The sequence below is a fragment of the Leopardus geoffroyi genome, chromosome A3, assembly GCF_018350155.1.
Source record: "Leopardus geoffroyi isolate Oge1 chromosome A3, O.geoffroyi_Oge1_pat1.0, whole genome shotgun sequence".
NCBI classification, from domain to species: Eukaryota; Metazoa; Chordata; class Mammalia; order Carnivora; family Felidae; genus Leopardus; species Leopardus geoffroyi.
Window position 1 is genome coordinate 134,304,897 of NC_059336.1, and position 18,346 is coordinate 134,323,242.

Consider the following 18,346-nt stretch of genomic DNA (forward strand, 5'->3'; position numbering starts at 1 on the left):
CCCTCGGCTCACTCGCTGGGACGCCCCCCACTTAAAGCCACACGCCTACCCTGGAGGCTCCCCTAACCGGGCTCCAGGGCTCACTCACTCAGTCTCCATCCCGGCCCGGCCGGCGGCTCCCAGCGTGTCCAGCCCCTCGCCGTAATCGGAAGCAGCTCCGGGCCGGGCGCGCCGGGCCTCGGGGCCGCCTTTGCAATCCCCGCGTGATGCAACGGGGGGCGGGAGGAGCCTGCGGGGGGCGGAGGGGGGGGGGCAAGGCCCTCCCTGCACATCTGGCGCAATTGGGAGCGCTCGCCTTTCTTCCCCCTGGTTTTGTTCTCACAGCTGTGTCCATTCCGCCCGTGACCCCCCGAGTGATCCCTGACAGGTGATGAATTGGCGGCGGCGGCGGCGGCGGCGGCGGCGCGCGGGCCAGGCCGCGGCGGGGCCGGAGCCGGAGCCCCGGAGCAGACTCTCTGGCGCCAGGCGCGTGACGCCGCCCATTCACGCCGCCCTGCAGCCTTGTCCTCGCGGCGCCGCTCAGGCGGCTGCCATGGCAACCGCGCCGTCACTCAGCGCGCGCGCCCAGCTGATCAATGCCTGCGAGGCCCGGCCGTCCCAGGCTCGCCCCGGCCGGGCCGCCCGGCCCGCGCGCACCTGCAGCCGCCGCACGTCTTAAGTTTCGAGCGATTTGGGGGAAGGCGAGGGGACCGAGGAGAACAGGAAGGGGCGGGGGCGGGGGTGGGAGTCGGGGGAGAAGAAGAAGGAAAAAAAAAAAAAAAAAAAAGCCGGGAGAGGGAGAAGAAAGAAATCTTCCTTTTGCCGAAAGAGGCATAGCGTGGCTTAGAGGTTGCCAAAGCAAGAGGTTTTGCTTTATTTTATTTGTTTTTGCAACCGAGGCGTTCGGGGTGGGGCTGGCGCGAGGGAGGAGCGGATGGGGAGAAGGTGACGGTCTCAGCGGACGACGAGATTTATTTATTCCTTTGGATCTTCGCGGGGATGACTTTGATGCTGGACTCCTAAAAATACCTTGGAATGACCCCCTCCCCGCCCCCGCTGTCTCCCCCCCCCCCCCGCCCCCCGCCGCGCCTGCTTTCCTCCTCAGAACGCTTGGAGGCTGCGCTAGGAGCCGTCAGATTTTTCCAGAACAGCACCCCCCAACCCTCCGCCCCGGGGTCCGCGGCTCCAAGCCGCGCGCGCCAGCAGACCCGCGTCTGCGCCCTCATTACCACTACAAAGCGGGGCCGACTGAGCCTCTTTCCAAAGCTGCGTTTTCAACTGGGAGCATCTAGAGGCCAGAAACTTCCAAGCCAGCCCGCGGACGCAGACGCCTGCTCGGTCCCGGCTTTATCTCTAGGGAAAGTTCCATTTTAAGAGCCAGATGCCAACATTCCGGGACAGTTTACGGCATCCGGATCCCTCAAGGGGGCTCATCTGCAGTTCAGTGTTAGTAGCAATTATTTATCGTCTGTCCTGGAGAGGAGCTCCTGGGCAAGGATGTCCTCTGCTGGCCCTGAAACGGGCTGGGGTGGGGGCACGACTGTTCCCAACGTGTTATCTGGTTTAGCAGAGTTTGTGGTGGTTTTCGAGGAAACAGCATTTGGATTACATAAGGATTCAAGTTTTTGCTTTACTTGTTTATTTAATACCTTGGCAAGAGGGAGCCCTTACCCTGAAACCAGATAACCGAATTTGGGTTTAAGACAGCCTTACGGGAGGGGGGCCACGGGAGGGGAGGAAAAGGAGTAAAGCCACAAAAAGCAAACAAGAGGATGTTTATTTTTCTCTCTTTGGGTATTTTTGAAGACTCGCCTAGCCTCTTCTCCTTCTTGTCGCTCACAGCTAATGAATTGCATTAACAAAGCGCTTCGGCTACCACGATGGCTTTAACAGTCATCCCCGCCCGCCGCGATTCCGGCCCTAATAATTCCTTCTAGGACCCGGCGCGCGGGCCTGTTTGCCCAGAGAGCCCAAGAGCACCAGGAAAAACGCCGTACTAAATCCAATTGCTTTCCACCGTCTGATCTCCTTGTAGGGAGATCACCTTTCAGCTCCGTTTAAAAAAAAAAAAGAGTTTGGGAAATTTGGCGGAGGGACCTATTTAGCTACCAGCACAGCAAATATTTAGTTACAGATGCTGTGAAGTACCCCGATGTGTGGCTGCGTTTGGCGTTCACAAAGGACTGTCCTGTGGCTTTTTGTTCCGGTCACCAAATTAAAAAAGAAAATTAACTTGAGCAAGAGATAAGGTCTTAGAAAACAATCCCGGGCTGCCCGCGAGCTGGCGGGCGCGGGGCTGGCGTCGCCGAGTCTGCGTCACCCCGAGGCGCGCGTCGCGGGGCCCGGCCCCCGCGGGGAGGCCGGGTCACCGCGGGGATCCCCGGCCGCCGCGCCTCCTCCGCGCGCCCGAGCGCAGCGGCGTCCGTGGGAACCCGCAGCGGCCCTCTCCAGCCAGCGACAAGGGCGGGCTTGTCCGGAATCAAGCAACATCTTAATATTATAATACGGCACCAAAAGCAACACCCGAGCCCCGGCTTGCGGGTCCCTAACAAGAAACACATTGTGCGCTCCCTACCCCCACCCCACCCCCTTGTTGGCCGAAGCCACGTTTGCGCGCCAAGTCCATGACTTCAGTGGGGAGGAACCCGTCCACCCCGCACCACGTGCGCGTCCCCCTCCCGCCGCCTCCCCGCTGCGCCCGGAGGTCCCGGCCCACCGCCGCCGCCGCCGCCGCCGCCGCCGCCGCCGCCGGGGGCCGGGGCGGGGGCCAGGCGCAGGCCCTTCGCGACCCGGGAGGCCAGTGCTGTCCATCGCCTGAGGCCCTGGTGGCATCCAGAAGGCGCCAGCTCGGGTGATTCTGGTCACTGCCCTCTCGGGTTGCTGGTGGAGAGACTTGTGTTTGTAAAATAGCTCACCCTTCTCTTCCCTACCTACCCAAGTCCTTGTGGCTTTCACTCCCAGATTCTGCTTCCGACACCCCACCCCGCAGGTCCATTTACAGACCTCCTCCTTTTGGTTGGACTGACCTCTAGCAAAGGGTTTGCAAGCCCCCCAACACTGCCACTGGCTGCGGGGAGGCCACAGGACTTAGGGCTACATCCTCTGGGAGGTGAGTGCTGGGGACCCCAGGGGGGCGGGGACCTGCAGACTCCGGAGGAGCAACCCCTGGGCCCTCCTCATCAGCTCTTGGGGGTCCACCCATGTTCCCAGCACCACTGACCCAGGCGCCAGGGGCCTCAGCCGTTTCAGGGCTGGAGTTGGCTGTTCTCCGGACCCTGGAAGGAGGGTGAATTCAGTCCTACATTTTATGTAACCATGCCTGCTTTTCTCCGAGGCTGAAGAACACAGAGACATTCCATTTCAGAGAAAAAAGGACCACACAATGGCCCTCTTTGAGGGGAGGTTAAACATTCACATTGGGGAAAAATAGCTAATCCTTTACTAGCCCAGCTCACCTATTTTGCTCTTTATCTCCAGCCTGTGAGTTAGGAAAGGCAGATGTCCGTTTTACAGAGGAAGAAACCGAGGCACAGATGAATGACCGACGTGGGCCCACACTCCCAGGACATCACCCTGTGACAAGGCAGAGGTGTGTGAGCTTGACCCCAGGTGGGATATTGATTACTTTTTTTACCTTGAATTTTGTCACAGTCCTGGAAGATCAGGTGCCCACCGCTAGGAAATTGTAAAAAAACACTTTGTTCTCAGGCCTTTCTGAGAAATTTACTCTGAGAGACCGAGCTCGACCCTTTATTAACAACTGATGAGGACTTTTCTTTTTTTTTTTCTTTTTTTTTAATATGAAATTTATTGTCAAATTCAACACCCAGTGCTCATGCCAACAGGTGCCCTCCTCAATACCCATCACCCACTTTCCCCTCCCTCCCACCCCCCATCAACCCTCAGTTCTCAGTTTTGTTTTTTTTTTAATTTTTTTTTTAACGTTTATTTATTTTTGGGACAGAGAGAGACAGAGCATGAACGGGGGAGGGGCAGAGAGAGAGGAAGACACAGAATCGGAAGCAGGCTCCAGGCTCTGAGCCATCAGCCCAGAGCCCGACGCGGGGCTCGAACTCACGGACCGCGAGATCGTGACCTGAGCCGAAGTCGGATGCTTAACCGATTGAGCCACCCAGGTGCCCCAGTTCTCAGTTTTTAAGAGTCTCTTATGTTTTGCCTCCCTCCCTCTCTAACCTTTTTTTTTTCCTTCCCCTCCCCCTTGGTCTTCTGTTAAGTTTCTCAGGATCCACATAAGAGTGAAAACATATGGTATCTAGCTTTCTCTGTAGGACTTATTTCACTTAGCATAACATTCTCCAGTTCCATCCACAGTGCTACAAAGGGCCAGATTTCATTCTTTCTCATTGCCACGTAGTGTTCCATTGTCCTGAGGACTTTTCAAACCTTACTGTATGTAGTGCATTCTGAGAAGCTTCTGGTAAACAACAGCCTCTCAAGTCAACCCCATGGTTAGTGAAGTTTGCCTACTAGGCAAGAGTGAGCCATCTTGGACATCTTGAGGACCACCACATTTGTTTTCAGAAAACTCCAGAGGACAAGAAAGTCTGTTACATTTACCCACGTTTTTACTTGTTTACTTTGTTCTTTCCTCCTTCTTGATGTTCCAATATTCTTTCTCTCATCAGTTCTTTTCCGTTTCAAGAATGTCCTGTAGACATTTTTTTCAGGGTAAGTCTGTTGGTGACAAGGGCTCTTAGATTTCCTGCATCTGAGAGGTCTTGCTTGCCCTTTGGTTCCTGGAGGATATTTTGGTTGTATCTAAACTTCTGGGTGGATAGTTCTTGTTTTTCAGCATTGGCCAAGTGCTACTTCTTTCTGGCTGTTAGGGTTTCTGATGAGAAATCCGCTGTTGTTCAGCTTGCTTTTTCTTCTGTAAATAAGGCGGTATTTGTCTCTGTTTCCTTTGTCCTTAGTTTCCAGAAGTGTGCTTATGATGTATCTTGGCTTGGATTTCCTTGTGGTTTTCCAGTTTGGGGTTCTCTCAGTTTCTTGAATCTGTAAGTTTAAATCTTCTGCCAAATTTGGAAACATTTTAGCCATTATTTCTTCCGATATTTTTTTCAGCCCCAGTTTCCTGAGATCCTGATGACATAAATGTTAGGTCTTCTGTTATAGTCCCTCCGGGGTCTGTAAGACTGTACCGTTTGTTTTTGTTTTTGTTTTTGTTTTTGTTTTTGTTTTTTGTCTACTTTCTCTCTGTTGTTCTGATCGGGTAGTTTCTACTGTTTTATTTTCAAATGGATTGATTCTTTTTTCTGTTCTCTCTATTGCTCATTCAGTGAGTTTTTGCTTTGGCTGTTGTATTTTTCAGCTCTAGAGTGTCCATTTGGTTCTTCTTTCTATCTTCTATTTCTTTCTCTTTTTTTCAGTTTATTTAGTTTGAGAGAGAGAAGGAGAATGTGCATGTGTGTGAGCAGGGGAAGGGCAGAGAAAGAGGGAGAGAGAGAATCCCAAGCAGGCTGTGCTCAATGTGGAGCCCATTGTGGGGCCCGATCCCATGACAGCAAGATCACCATTTGAGTCACAACAAGAATCAATCAACCGACTGAGCCACCCAGGTGCCCCTACGTCTTGTATTTCTTTGCTGAGATTTTCTTTTTCTCTCCCCCCCCCCCAACTTTTTGGGATCATGTTCATAATTGCTCATTGAAAGACTTTTTGGATGGCTCAGAAAGGCCTTGAGATGACCCTACCCCAACCATTAACTAACTGCACCCATGCTGGAAACCCCGAGTGAGATTGCTCACTGGAGCCCAAGCAGATTATGAGAGAAGTTGTCACCTGAAGCCACTAAATTTTGGAGTAGTTTAATACATTGAAAACTAAATCGCTACCAAAAGAGAAATTGGGCCAGTCAGGGTGGGGGCGGGGGCGGGGATCAGAGTTTCTAAATATAATTTTGCATATGCATTATAATTGTAATTGCTTATAACTGGACATTCCCCCCGGCCCTGAAAGTTTTTAACAACAAATTATTTATAGTGCATAAAATAAAATAGGCCCACACCCAACAAAAGTATCCTAATTTTATTTTATTTTATTTTACTAAAAAAATTTTTTTTTATATATTTATTTATTTTTGAGAGACAGGGACAAAGTGAGAGTGGGAGAGGGGCAGAGAGAGAGGGAGACACAGGACCGGAAACAGGCTCCAGGCTCTGAGCTGTTGGCACAGAGCCCAACGCGGGGCTTGAACCCACAGACCGTGAGATCATGACCTGAGCTGAGGTCGGACGCCCAACCAACTGAGCCACCCGGGCACCCCAAAAGTATCTTAATTTTAAAGGAAATGCATGGTGTCTTTGTTTTTTTAATGTTTGTTTATTTTTGAGAGAGAAAGAGAGAGAGACGGAGCACGAACAGGGGAGGGGCAGAGAGAGAGACACACAGAATCCGAGCTGTCAGCACATAGCCTGACGTGGGGCTCGAACCTACAAACTCCCAAGATAATGACCTGAGCCGAAGTCGGACGCCCAACCGACTGAGCCACCCGGGCGCCCTGAAATGCAGTGTTCAGTATACAGTCAGGAATGTAGTGTGAGTCTTTTTTTTTAACTGATCAGAATCCCTCCCAACTCCCCCCTCAGGTATAGACTTTATAATCACATGTGCTAACTATGTATTTTGGTCCCAGACTGAGTAGGATAAGTGGCCTGACTCTAGAGCCCCGGAGAGGCGGGGAGAGCTGAGCGGGCGGGGAGGGTGGCTGGAAGTGAACCACAGCATCCCTACTGAGGGCGTAAGAATCTGGCGGCTCCAGACATTCCAGAAACCGTGTTATAGAAGACTCTCAGAAGTATCACTGCTCATCACCAAGATTTCAAGATTTTGACATTTTTTTCTTCACACCACATGAAGATGCTGAGTGTGGAGGGATCATGCTTCCCAGTTAGGACCAGCCTCTTTGTCCCACTGCCTTGTTGATTTAACCTCCAGGGACCCCTGGGATACTGTTTACCCTTCCGAAGACACCACTGGCACCAAGACTCAGAAGCCTGTACCAAGAAGGGGGCTGGGAGCCCCGCAGGCAGTCGCTGTTGGCGGCTGCCCAAAGGCTTCCGTCCTCCCCTGTGACGCTATCCCAGTGTGGCCATTTTTGATCCTGAGAAAGGAGTCAGGAGTGGGTCGATGCAATTACAATTCATTAAGTCCTGCTTTGAAGTCAGGAGCCCATATTCCCAGGGAGGAGCCACTGTGGAGATGCAGAAGAGTAAAATGCTCGCTCAGAGTACAATGTTTAGATTCTTCCAGCGGCTGCTGCTGCTGCTGCTGCTGTGTGTGTGTGTGTGTGTGTGTGTGTGTTAGGGGAGCACCCACAGGGAGGCTGAGGGGGAGCTGAGGGCTCTGAGGGCTCCTATCACTCACCCCTCCCTGAGCCTGAGCCCTTGGCCCTGAGGGGGTGGCTAATTTCTTTATGCTCCCCGAGTGTCTGTACAGCTGCCTGCAGTGTGCCCTCAGGTGAGCTCCTGGGAGGCCGGGGCTGCTCCACCAGTGTGCTGGGGTTTAAATCCGACAGCAGACTGGACAGGAGCATTTCAGCTCTGAACTGTACCCCTCCAAATGTGCTCTGGGAGCCCCAGCATGGGCATACTGAGAAATGCAGTCTGGGGGCGCCTGGGCGGCTCAGTCAGTTATGTGCTGGATTTCAGCTCAGGTCATGACCTCACGGTTTGTGGGATCGAGCCCCGCGTGGGGCTCTGTGCTGACAGCTCAGAGCCTGGAGCCTGCTTTGGATTCCGTGTCTCCCCCGCTCTCTCTACCCATGTGCACACACTCTCTCTTTCTGTCTCAAAAATAAATAAACATTAAAAAAAAAAAAAAACCCAAAAAACCAACATGCAGAGTCTCAGGCTGCAGCCCAGACCTACGAATTAGAACCTGCGTTTTCACAGGAGTCTGGGTGGTCCCTGCCCAGCAAAGCCTGAGACTCAGGGAACCAACGTGGCAGCCAAGGCCGTGGAAAGAGCCAGCCAGCACAAATGCTCATGCGGCCACCTCTAAAACGGCATCTTTTCTGAGCAGCACCTTGCACCTGGATGACACAGCCGACTTGGCAACGTTGCCCTCTGGCTCTCACACTGACCGCTAGGGCAGGTGGCCTCATTCCCATTTTGCGGACGAAGTGACCGAGTGCAGACGGGAGCCCATAGCCGCGTGGCCCAGGGCTCACCTGGGAGTCAGGGTTGAAGCTCAGGGCGCTTTTCCCATCGCCGTCGCACCAGGGAGGCCCAGGGAGGGCCTGCGGAGGAAGAGCAGGTGAGGGGCCTCGACGGGGAGCAAGCCTGGGTGTCGCGGGTGGGGCCGCCGCTGCTGACAGGGCTGGTGGTGCCGGTTCACCCCCGCGGATGCCGGGGTGGGGGTGGGGTGTGGGGGGCCTGGCTGGCAGCGCAGGGCCTGGGAATTGCCGGGTTGGAACTCCCACCGAGGGCCTCGACCGCACATCCTGGTCTGCGTCCTGGGGCGCTCTTCTCTGTGGGCTAAGTGCTTGTATGGCCCGATCTTGCTGAACCCACGTAGGACCCTCAGAGGTGGGGCCCCCTGGCTTTCCCTGCTTACACACCAGGACACTGCCACGTGACCTGTGCGTCCACACAGCCAAGAGGTGGGGGTCTAGTATCTCGACCCACACCCGTCTAACTTAAGTGTCTAATCTTTGTGCTGAGTTCCTTCCCGAGGCTTTCTGAAAAGGTGTCAAGTCCATGTAATTATCTCTGGGAGAAATGCTTGCTTTAAAAAAGAAAACATTTACCATGGATGTTTTATGATAGTTTGAAACATGACATTTTGAAATAAAATATCCTTTTTTAAAAAAAAATTTTTAAATGTTTATTTTTGAGAGACAGAGACAGAGTGTGAGTGGGGGAGGGGCAGAGAGCGAGGGAGACACAGAATCCGAAGCAGGCTCCAGGCTCTGAGCTGTCAGCACAGAGCCCGACGCGGGGCTCGAACTCACGGACTGCGAGATCATGACCTGAGCTGAAGTCAGACGCTCAACCGACTGAGCCACCCAGGCGCCCCTGAAATAAAATATTCCTAACTACGATCCTCACAGTGTCTTCAAGCTCTCTTATGGGATTCTCTGCTCTGGTGATTGCCCTTGGGGGGCGTGGGGGGAAGAAGGTCATGCTGTCTGTGGGGACTGAAGGAACGATACCGAAGGCAGAAAGTCCCTGAGCTCACCCCGTGTAGCAGTGTTCTGAGCAGGAAGCCCCTGCCTCCGTGGCCACCGCATGTGGTGGGAAAACGCCTGGCCCTCCTGATCCATTTCCCCGCTTGAAAATGTGACTGAATGCCACCTCCCTCCAAATGATATTTTGGACATTCAACACATGCCCCACTCAATACCTGAAAGAACGTAAGTGCTCGGTGAACAAGGTTGCGAGGGAAAGTACAGGGCGTCCATTTAAATTGAAATTTCACATAAATGATGGTACTTTTTTAGTATACATCCTTGTATTTCATGAATGATCACTATGACAGCAGCAACCACACCTCATGACAGAGCTAAGGAATTTGTTAAAAAAAAAAAAATTGGGATTTGCATTTATTTTTTATGAAGTTTTGACCCGTCAAGCTAACTGACCGAGAAAAAACATTTTTAACTACGCTTGCAAAATGTGGTGTGTGACCATTAGAGGGCTTATTTATTTATTATTATTTTTTATTGTTTACTTATTTATTAGAGAGAGAGAGAGAGGGAGAACGAGAGGGGGAGAGGCAGAGAGAGGGAAGGAGAGAGAATCACAAGCAGGATCCTTGCTGTTAATGTGGAGTCCGACGTGGGCTCTCATGAACCATGAGATCGTGACCTGAGCCAAAATCCAGAGTCAGACGCTTAACCCAGTGAGTCACCCAGGTGCCCTAGAGATCTTATTTAGCAGTCCCAACTTCAGGAGTCCCTCATAGACTCGCATGGGTCCACAGGCACCCCACCTCTCTGCACATGCTAGCTCGTGGTGTCAATTATAAAGTGATTTCCAGGGACGCCTGGGTGGCTCAGTTGGTTAAGCGTCTGACTTTGGCTCAGGTCGTGATCTCAGGGTTCATGGGTTCAAGCCCTGTGTTGGGCTCTGTGCTGACAGCTCGTAGCCTGGACCCTGCTTCGGATTCTGTGTCTGTGTTTATCTCTCTCTCTCCCCCTCCCCTGCTCATGCTCTGCCTTTCTCTCTCTCTCAAAAATAAATAAATGTTTAAAAAAATTAAAAAAGTAATTTATTTCCAGGGAAATGCACCCCCCGAGGCCCCTCTCCCACGTGAAGAGACTTGCTCCTCCAGAAATGCCCCAGGGAACATCCACTGATCTAGGGCTGACTGGAGCACAGCACCACACCGTTGGAGACCGTATGGAAGAAATCGTGGAAACGTGTCAGTGATTGAGTGAGTTCAGGCAATGCCAGCGGCTACAACAAACGAGCCCTGAGATGTGGAATCGCTTCCACGCGCAGGAAGTTCGTTTCTCACTCCCAGGCCAGGGTGGGTGTTAGCGGCTGGCAGGCCACTCTGCTCCAAGTGAGGACTCGGGGACACAGGCTCTTTCCATGCACGCGGGTCCACCACGTTGGCCCTGTGCTTCCAGGGTGTCTGGGTTCCTGCCCGAGGACGGGAGGGGGCGTGGAGAAGCCCTTGGGTGGTTTTTCTGGTTCAGGCCCGGAGCTAGCTCACAACACGTCGAGCACTCACATTCTGTTGGTTAGAGAGGGTTTCTCAGGCTTTCCAGCTGATGAGAGTCTGTCCTGAGCGGGACGTTCCCTGGCCTCTGCTCCCTCCTCCAGTTGTGACAACCATTGCTCAGAGGCCCTGGGGGGTGGGGGAGGGGGGTGGGGAGACAAAATCACCCTGGCTGAGAACCTGGGGGTTGGAACTCAGTTGCACGGCCACGCTGGCCACGCCTAACTCCGGGGAGGCTGGGAGACCTGGTCTGGTTGTGTGACCAGGAAGAAAATAAACTGGTTTGGAGCCTACCAGCCTGCCTCTTTCGCAATGACCTTTAGAGAGCCGGTGCCTTTCCTGCGGTGGGCACACAGGCTGCCGCAGAGCTGTTCCCTTGGGGGGGGGGGGGGGCACGCAGGGGGGTGGCAGATGCAGGAACTGGAGAGACCAGCATTTCGGACTTGGGTCAGATGAAGAGAATCCAAACGCCACCACTGTGTTGGGCATCACTGAGTATTTATGAAGAGGTGGATGTTTGAGAGAAGGTGAAGCAAAGGAGGAAATGTCCACTTCGGAACATCCCCTTAGGATTCACAAACACTTTTACGCACCTGACTGTGTTCCCAGGCTGCCCCAGAGTGGGAACGGATATGGCCAGCAGCCATGTCTCAGGGAGGGGCTTTGATGGCTTTGTCTTACCGGAGGTCCCTTGAGTTCTGCAGAAGGCAGAGCAGACTGGGGTAGAAAGGGAAACGTGCAAGTCAGGGATTTGGGTGTCTTGTCAGGGAGAAGAACCGTCATTTGGAAGCCCTGTAGAGAGAATCGTTCCATCGGCGGCATATTGTGTGTTTATTTAATTTATACTTGAAAGAAAGCAAGAGGAAACATGTAGGAAGGTGTTTTCATAATTCCTTTATTAACGTTTACATGAGTTAATGAACACGCAAACAGATCTGATGAAAACATGTCAGTAATAAAACAACCAGGTTGGTTTTAAAGAAGGATGTGAGCCATCAGATCTGACCTCAGGCTGGAAAAGAGGGCAGGTTTTCCAAGCTCAGAAACTGCAGCCAGTGTGAATGGTAGCACAGAGGAAATAGAGCTCAAAGGCATCCGTCTGTCCGTCTGCCCGTACAATACATGTTTTCCGAGCACCTACTATGCTCCAGATACTCCTTTAGGAACTTAGGAATCATCAGGGAACAAAACCAAGGTGTTGGCCTAGTTCTAACTACATCCTAATGTAAGCAGCTCCAGCTTTAGGGACTGACTCCGTTTTAATGTGAGTAAGAAGGTGAGACTCAGAGAGGATAAATACCAACTCTGAGGTCACAGAGCCACTAAGTGTTGGGATCAGGGAGCAAAGCTGGGGGTGATAGATATGCTTTCTCTGCTTCTTTCGGTCAAATAATGAGAAAAATTATCCTCAAGTACAGGAGAGTAACAGAGCCCCCAGGCAACATTTCCAAGTCTGCTCAGGAATTGAGTGTCGTGCAGGCAGTGATGGGACCTTGCCATTTTGTTCTTGAAAGCACTGCCAGCCAAAACTTGACTAGAATGATCTAGAAGCTTCTGGAAAACATGGTATTTGTAGACTCTCCCATCCCTAGCTCTTCTATAAGAATCTGGGAGTGGGATGAGGAATAAGGCCAGGCCTTTAAGTTTTTTCACAAGATTCCTAGGCAACCCCAGGGTCTTACCTTAAGAAACACTCCCCAGACCCCTGCTTCTTAGCAGAGGTGGAGATGTGACTCCAGGACCTGCATCTTAGGTATGATCCCCAGGCGACTGTTCGAACCATTTGGTGATTAGAAGCGGCCATTTGATCATGGAGGGAAGGTTCTGATGTCTGGGGACACGGAGGGCACGATAGGAAATAATCTCCCACGGTCACCCATGTCCCGGTGAAAAACACGATTATTTCTAATCAAAACGAAGTGGTTCTTTCACTTTTGAATGTAAACCACACAGCCCTAGAGAGATCAAACGGCAAATTTTTAAAAGTCCAAATCGAAGTGATCTGTGTGTTTGGATGGTGACGACGTTCTGCTTTTCGTTTTTCTTTCCTCTCATTTGTACCCACCAGTGTCTTCAGTGCTTCTCACTGCTACTCTCTGCGGGCAGAGTGCCTAATAGAGACAGTATTTGCTGCTCTGTAAGAGCTGTTTGTGGGATCTCGGCCTGACTCTCACGGCCCTGCTGACCGTGCCTCCACGGCTCCGGGAAGGCGGGCCGTGGCACTGATGGGTTTCTGGCGGAGGGAGCACTTGGCGTGACTCCATGGACCTGACTTTTTAGGGGAGCCGGGCTAGTTTACCGCACGGCCAATACAGGGTAAGCAGCCACCCTGTTCAGCAAAATCACGGTAAAGCAAACACACCAGGGGAAAAAAAAAAACAAGGCCCAGGTCTTCCCACACACACGGACCGGAGCAGTAGCTCAAGGATTCAGAGGGTGCAGCACAGAAGCCCCGTTTCCCTGAGGCCCGAGCGGGGAGCCGCGGCTCAGAGGCCACCCGGAGAGCCGAAAAGCAGTGACAGGGGGCCACTGTGTCACCGTGTCCCCGGAGAAGGGCTGACATGAGAGGAAAGGTACAGGTTATTCCAGATTTTTAAGCTGTAGCGAACCTTTCGCTTCTTTCCTTTATCTTTTCAAGCGGCCTGGAAAGTAGGGCTAAAAAGGACATCGCGGCCCCTGACATGGGGCTGTCTCTACAAATGGGATTTTAATGCTGTGGACCCTGTGACCAGGGCCCTGCTGACATTCCTTCTCGGGAAGCCGGTGGGAGCTTGCTGCCTGTTTCCCCTCGGCGTTTCTGGGGTCATCCGTGTTAAGCCTTCGGTTAAAGAACAGCCCCTTTGAAGCAGCTGGTTTGGGCCGGCCTCCTCGTCCCGGGATGGTTTCTCGGTATTTGGGCTCACGTGACACAGAACTACGCTGGATTCCTCGCCTTTTAAAGTTTGCTGGGTTTTTTTTTTTTTTTTCAGCTGAAGTGGCTTGTTGTGCTTCAGAAAGATTTTGCTTTTTAGGTCATAAAGTGGAGCTTGAAGACTGGGGAAGGGTTTTTTGTTTTTTTTGTTTTAATGTCTTGCCTGCATTCTGGATGTTTGCAGGGTGTGGGAGTAAGGAAGGAGAGCAACAGGTCTGCCCGTGGGGTGGGAGGGTTGGGGGGGGCGCCTGACCTGAGCTCAGGGGTGGCATGGGACATTCGGGGTCGGGCCCGGGGCTACACTGAGGCAGACGGGGAAGGTGGCCTTCACGCTCTCATTCTCTCTCCTGCCAACCTGTTTCGGTTTTCCGTACAGCACCCACACCCTTGGAATGTTCTCTAAAAAGTGCTGGGAGAGCTGGGTCTCATTTGTCGTTCGCGCCCTGTCCCCACTACATACAATGTGCGCGGCACGATGCTCACGGACGAATCCTTGAAGATGCGCATGAAGAGGTGGCTGTCGTGAACATTCTCTGCGTCCAAGTCTGTTCAGGGATTCTCATTTAAAACAAATTTTTTTAACGTTTATTTATTTTTGAGAGAGGGAGACAGAGCATGAACGGGGGAGGGGCAGAGAGAGAGGGAGACCCAGAATCCGAAGCAGGCTCCAGGCTCCGAGCCGTCAGCACAGAGCCCGATGTGGGGCTCGAACCCATGAACTGTGAGATCATGACCTGAGCCAAAGTCGGACGCTTAATGGACCAAGCCCCCCAGGTGCCCCAGCGATTCTCATTTTAAAATAAGAGATCAGTGGCTGTAGTTGTCCCCACATGAGAGGGAAAGGGACATGATGAGGGCCAAGTGTGTATTGGGAGATATGTGGCTGAGCAAGGAATCCCAAGTGAAAAGAAAGGTTGAAGAGTGGATTTTGACCATCAGGGAGTGATACCAAATGTTATTTCATCTTGTAGAGATCAAGAGAAAAACCAGTCATCGATTGCTTTTTAAAAAGGTAGGACGCTCACACGGTCTGAGTTTCGTTTTGTTGTTTAATTTTTTTATTAAGTTATTTATTTATTTATTTATTTTTAACATTTATTTATTTTTGAGACAGAGAGAGACAGAGCATGAACGGGGGAGGGGCAGAGAGAGAGGGAGACGCAGAATTGGAAGCAGGCTCCAGGCTCTGAGCCATCAGCCCAGAGCCTGACGCGGGGCTCGAACTCACGGACCGCGAGATCGTGACCTGAGCCGAAGTCGGACGCTCAACCAACTGAGCCACCCAGGTGCCCCTTGTTGTTTAATTTTTAACTTACAGCACCTCCTGTGAGTTTTTGCCTCTGGAGAGAAAATCGTATTCAGAGGTGATCTGTGACTTACCAGAAACAGCATCATCGATGGATGGGGAAAGACAGCGCAGGACTTCTCGTAGATGTCATGAGTTTTCTCAAGTAACAGTGTTTTCCTTTGGAAATGAAGTAAGTGCCAGCTCGGAGTTTTCTCCCTCCTCTCCTGCGAAAGACTCAATGTTTGTGTCCTCCCAGATTCCGATGTTGAAACCCTCCCTAATCTGCCCAGCGATAGTATTTGAGGTGGGTCTTTGGGAGGTGATTAGGGTTAGATGCGGTCTTGAGGCTGTTGCCCCAGGATGAGATTAGTGTCCTGATAAGAAGAGAGTCCAGAGAGCTCGCTCCACCCACCCCTTGTGCTGCAGACCAGCCAGAGGGCTCTCACCAGACACTGAAGCTGCCGGTGCCTTGATCTTGGACGTCCAGCCTCCAGCACTGCAAGGAATGAATGTTTGTCTTTTAAGCCACTCAGTGTATGGTATGTTGTTATAGCACGCCCCTCCCCCCGCCCCCCAATTATGCACCACCCGCCCTGTCTCAACCCTGGATCCCCGGGGCCGACCTCTCTGAGGAGTGCTCCCTCTGGGAAGTCACTGCTGTCCTGGCCTCAGTCCAGCTGTCAGCCCGGCCCCTCTGATCCCTCCCAGCCCCCCCAGCCTTCTGCACCATGTACAGACTCTGGCTGGCCCGAAGGCCCCGCCGGTTCTGCCCTGATCCGCTTTCCAGCCCAGCTGTTACTACCTGCTCCTACCGACGCTGTGTGTGCTGCCCCCAGGACACCACATCCTCATGGGCGCTGGGCGGGGGTTTGCTTACAAGGGATTCCCTTCATCGCCCCCTTTCATGGCCTGAGCTTTTTTGTCCTTCAGCCTCAGATACCACTTGCTCTAAAATCTTTCCCGGCCCCCAAGGTGGACCTTCCACCTAAAAGCCTCGCCCGCACAGAGAGGGCTGGGCTGGGAGTGTTCCGGGAGCGCCCTTCCTTAGCAGAGCGCCTGCGGGGGGCAGACGGGGCAGCGTCCAGAGGCCAGAGCTACCCGTTGTCTCCATGCAGTGGGGCAGCCGCTCTCAGTGTGGCCATGACGGCGGCATCACTAGGCACCTGGCAGGATTGCAAATTCTCGGGCCTCACCGCAGGCCTGCCGGATCAGTTCTGGAGGTGTTCAAACGGGGCGGTTCTGGGGAGCGGGCCCAGAGGTCGGTTCCGACCAGCCCTCCAGGGGATTCTGACGCTCGCCAAGAGTGAGGACCGCTGGGCTGGAGCAGAGAACGGTGACGAAGAGACATGGCTGCTCCTTTGCCAGCCTCCCCGGCGTGCTCAGATTTGAACATGGGCGTGCGGAAGCCGCCGGCTGGTGACATCCGCGTCCCGCGGGCCCACGCGCAGGAAATAGAGTTTGTCACCCATAGCTGAAAACCAAGTATCAACAAACCCGCTGGGGACCAGGCTGGACCAGACCTTGGAAGAAAGGGAGCAGGGCGCCCACCGGTGTTTCCAGCTGAGGGCCCACGGGGGCCAGGCCCACTGGGACTTCCAGCCAGGCACCCCGGGTTGGATTAGGAGACGGTGTTAACAAGGATCTGGCTGGGGGAAGGAAAGCAGCTAGAAGCGCCAGGTGAAAGTCCAAGGCCCCAGTTCTTGAGGTGGTGGTGGTTGTCTTATCAGGCCTGGACATTTAATTGTTATGTTCACGGACTCACAAAATGGTCTTGGCAAAAAAGATCCCTGAAAGGTCCCTCTGTGCTGTTTTTCAAGTTACAGTTGAGCAGCAGAGGTCTGGAGCCCCTCAGCGGCCTCAGCAGATGTCTGCCGGAGGGCGGGAGCAGGGTCTGGAGCCCTGGCCTCTGGTAGAGACCCTCACAGAGCAGAGCCGGGAGCAGGGCCTTCCCCGCCCCCACCTGCCCCTGTTTCTGCATCTCCAGGCTGCCAGGGGCTGGGGTGTTCCTCCAGGCAGGTCCTCCCTAATTGTTGGAGGCTTTCTGAGAAGTTCGGGTACATAGCTCCCTTTTTTCTTCCATCTTTGCCCAGTGCGTAGGCAAAGGGGAAATTTGCAATGTCTACGCTCACTAGCACGTGCCATGCTGAGAAAGCAGGAGCTGAGTGGGGCCTGGGCTTTCTCTTCTCCCCAGAGCTCACAAACAAGACCACAGTGGGGACAAACAGGCCTAACACATGCACTCCCTTGTCCCCCCAAGAAACCCAAGCTCCTGATGTCCCAGTGATGGTGTCGGGACTAGGATGACCACATACATAATAGAGTCTCTAAAGCAGGACATTAGTGAGAGCTACAGGGGGTACCATTAGCAGCCCAGGGCCACGGCGTAAGCAGGTGTGAAGGCCGCCCGCTGTCCCGGGCAAGTATACAGTGTGGTCCCCCATCTATGAACTGGTTGAGGGTAGGTATGAAGGATTTCATAAGCAAAAACACAACACACAATTGTTATAGAACGTTGGCGGTCTCACCATGATCTACGGGCACCAGAAAGAGTGACTTCCAAGGCCCTGGGTTAAACGGTAAGTGGAATTAGGCGTAAAGGACAGCCTGGCATGGAGGGTGGGAGTCGGCTATGTGAGGACGCGGTGCGTTCTCAGTTTGAGTCCTGGGGACCTTCTGCTTTCCTCCCAGTCAGTCTCTCCAACACAAGTGAGGCCAGAGCAATTTTCTAGCAAAACTGGGATCCTGCGGTTGTCCTGCTCCAAGCCTCTCAACAGCTCCTCATGGCTGACAGGAAGAGGCAGGACTTCCTCTGGAAGCCCCCACTCTGCTGTCACTTGGTTCTGGGCCCTCCCGCCCCCTCCCCCTGCACCTATGTTCACAGGTCCCAGCATGCCTCTTTCCCACCCGTTTGCCGCCGGAGGCCTTGGAAACTGGTTCTCAAACCCCCTCTTCTGAAAGGCTTCCCTGGGTGCCCCCAGGCAGGGGCAGCAGCCTCTTTTGCTCCTATTCCTCCAACGGTCAGGGGGCCTCATCCACCAGGCTGGGCCGCAGAGAGTTAGATGCGTTTCTTGTTCATCCCCTGTCCCCCGCTGTGACCATCACAGACTAGAAGCTTCGAGATTAGCTGCCGACCTGGTTAACTTGTCTCTTCCTACTTCTCTCCAGGAAAGGAGATCCTTCCACTCCAGTGTCTTCTAGGGTTGGGGAGTAGGGACATTAAGGCATCTCAGAGTCAGAAGGGATCCCCGGGGATGGTGTGTTCACCTGGGATGAAGCGACCTGTTCGGGGGCACACGGGCGGTTTTGTCAGAGGGGAAGGGCCGCTTACACACATTCTCCCGATTAAAGAACCCATCCCCCTTCTCCAGCTGCCACTGGAGTTGAGCAGATCCCTGCTGAGTGGTGCCCACAGGGGACAGAAAACCCAGCCTTCAGCACAGCAACCCACTGCCTGCTGGAGCCCACGGCCATTCCAGACA

General features: G+C 53.3%; 2 long non-coding RNA genes across 2 annotated transcripts; one reads left to right on the plus strand and one right to left on the minus strand.

The window, feature by feature from the left end:
* Window positions 1–829: 829 nt before the first annotated feature.
* LOC123581640 lies at window positions 830–1,323 on the minus strand. Its single transcript, XR_006703888.1, has 2 exons — window positions 1,209–1,323; window positions 830–998 (listed from the first exon to the last, which is right to left on the minus strand). It is a non-coding gene; the product is annotated as an uncharacterized LOC123581640 (long non-coding RNA).
* On the plus strand, window positions 1,127–10,786 carry LOC123581639. Its single transcript, XR_006703887.1, has 3 exons — window positions 1,127–3,088; window positions 3,457–3,588; window positions 10,223–10,786. It is a non-coding gene; the product is annotated as an uncharacterized LOC123581639 (long non-coding RNA).
* The last annotated feature ends 7,560 nt before the right edge of the window (window positions 10,787–18,346 follow it).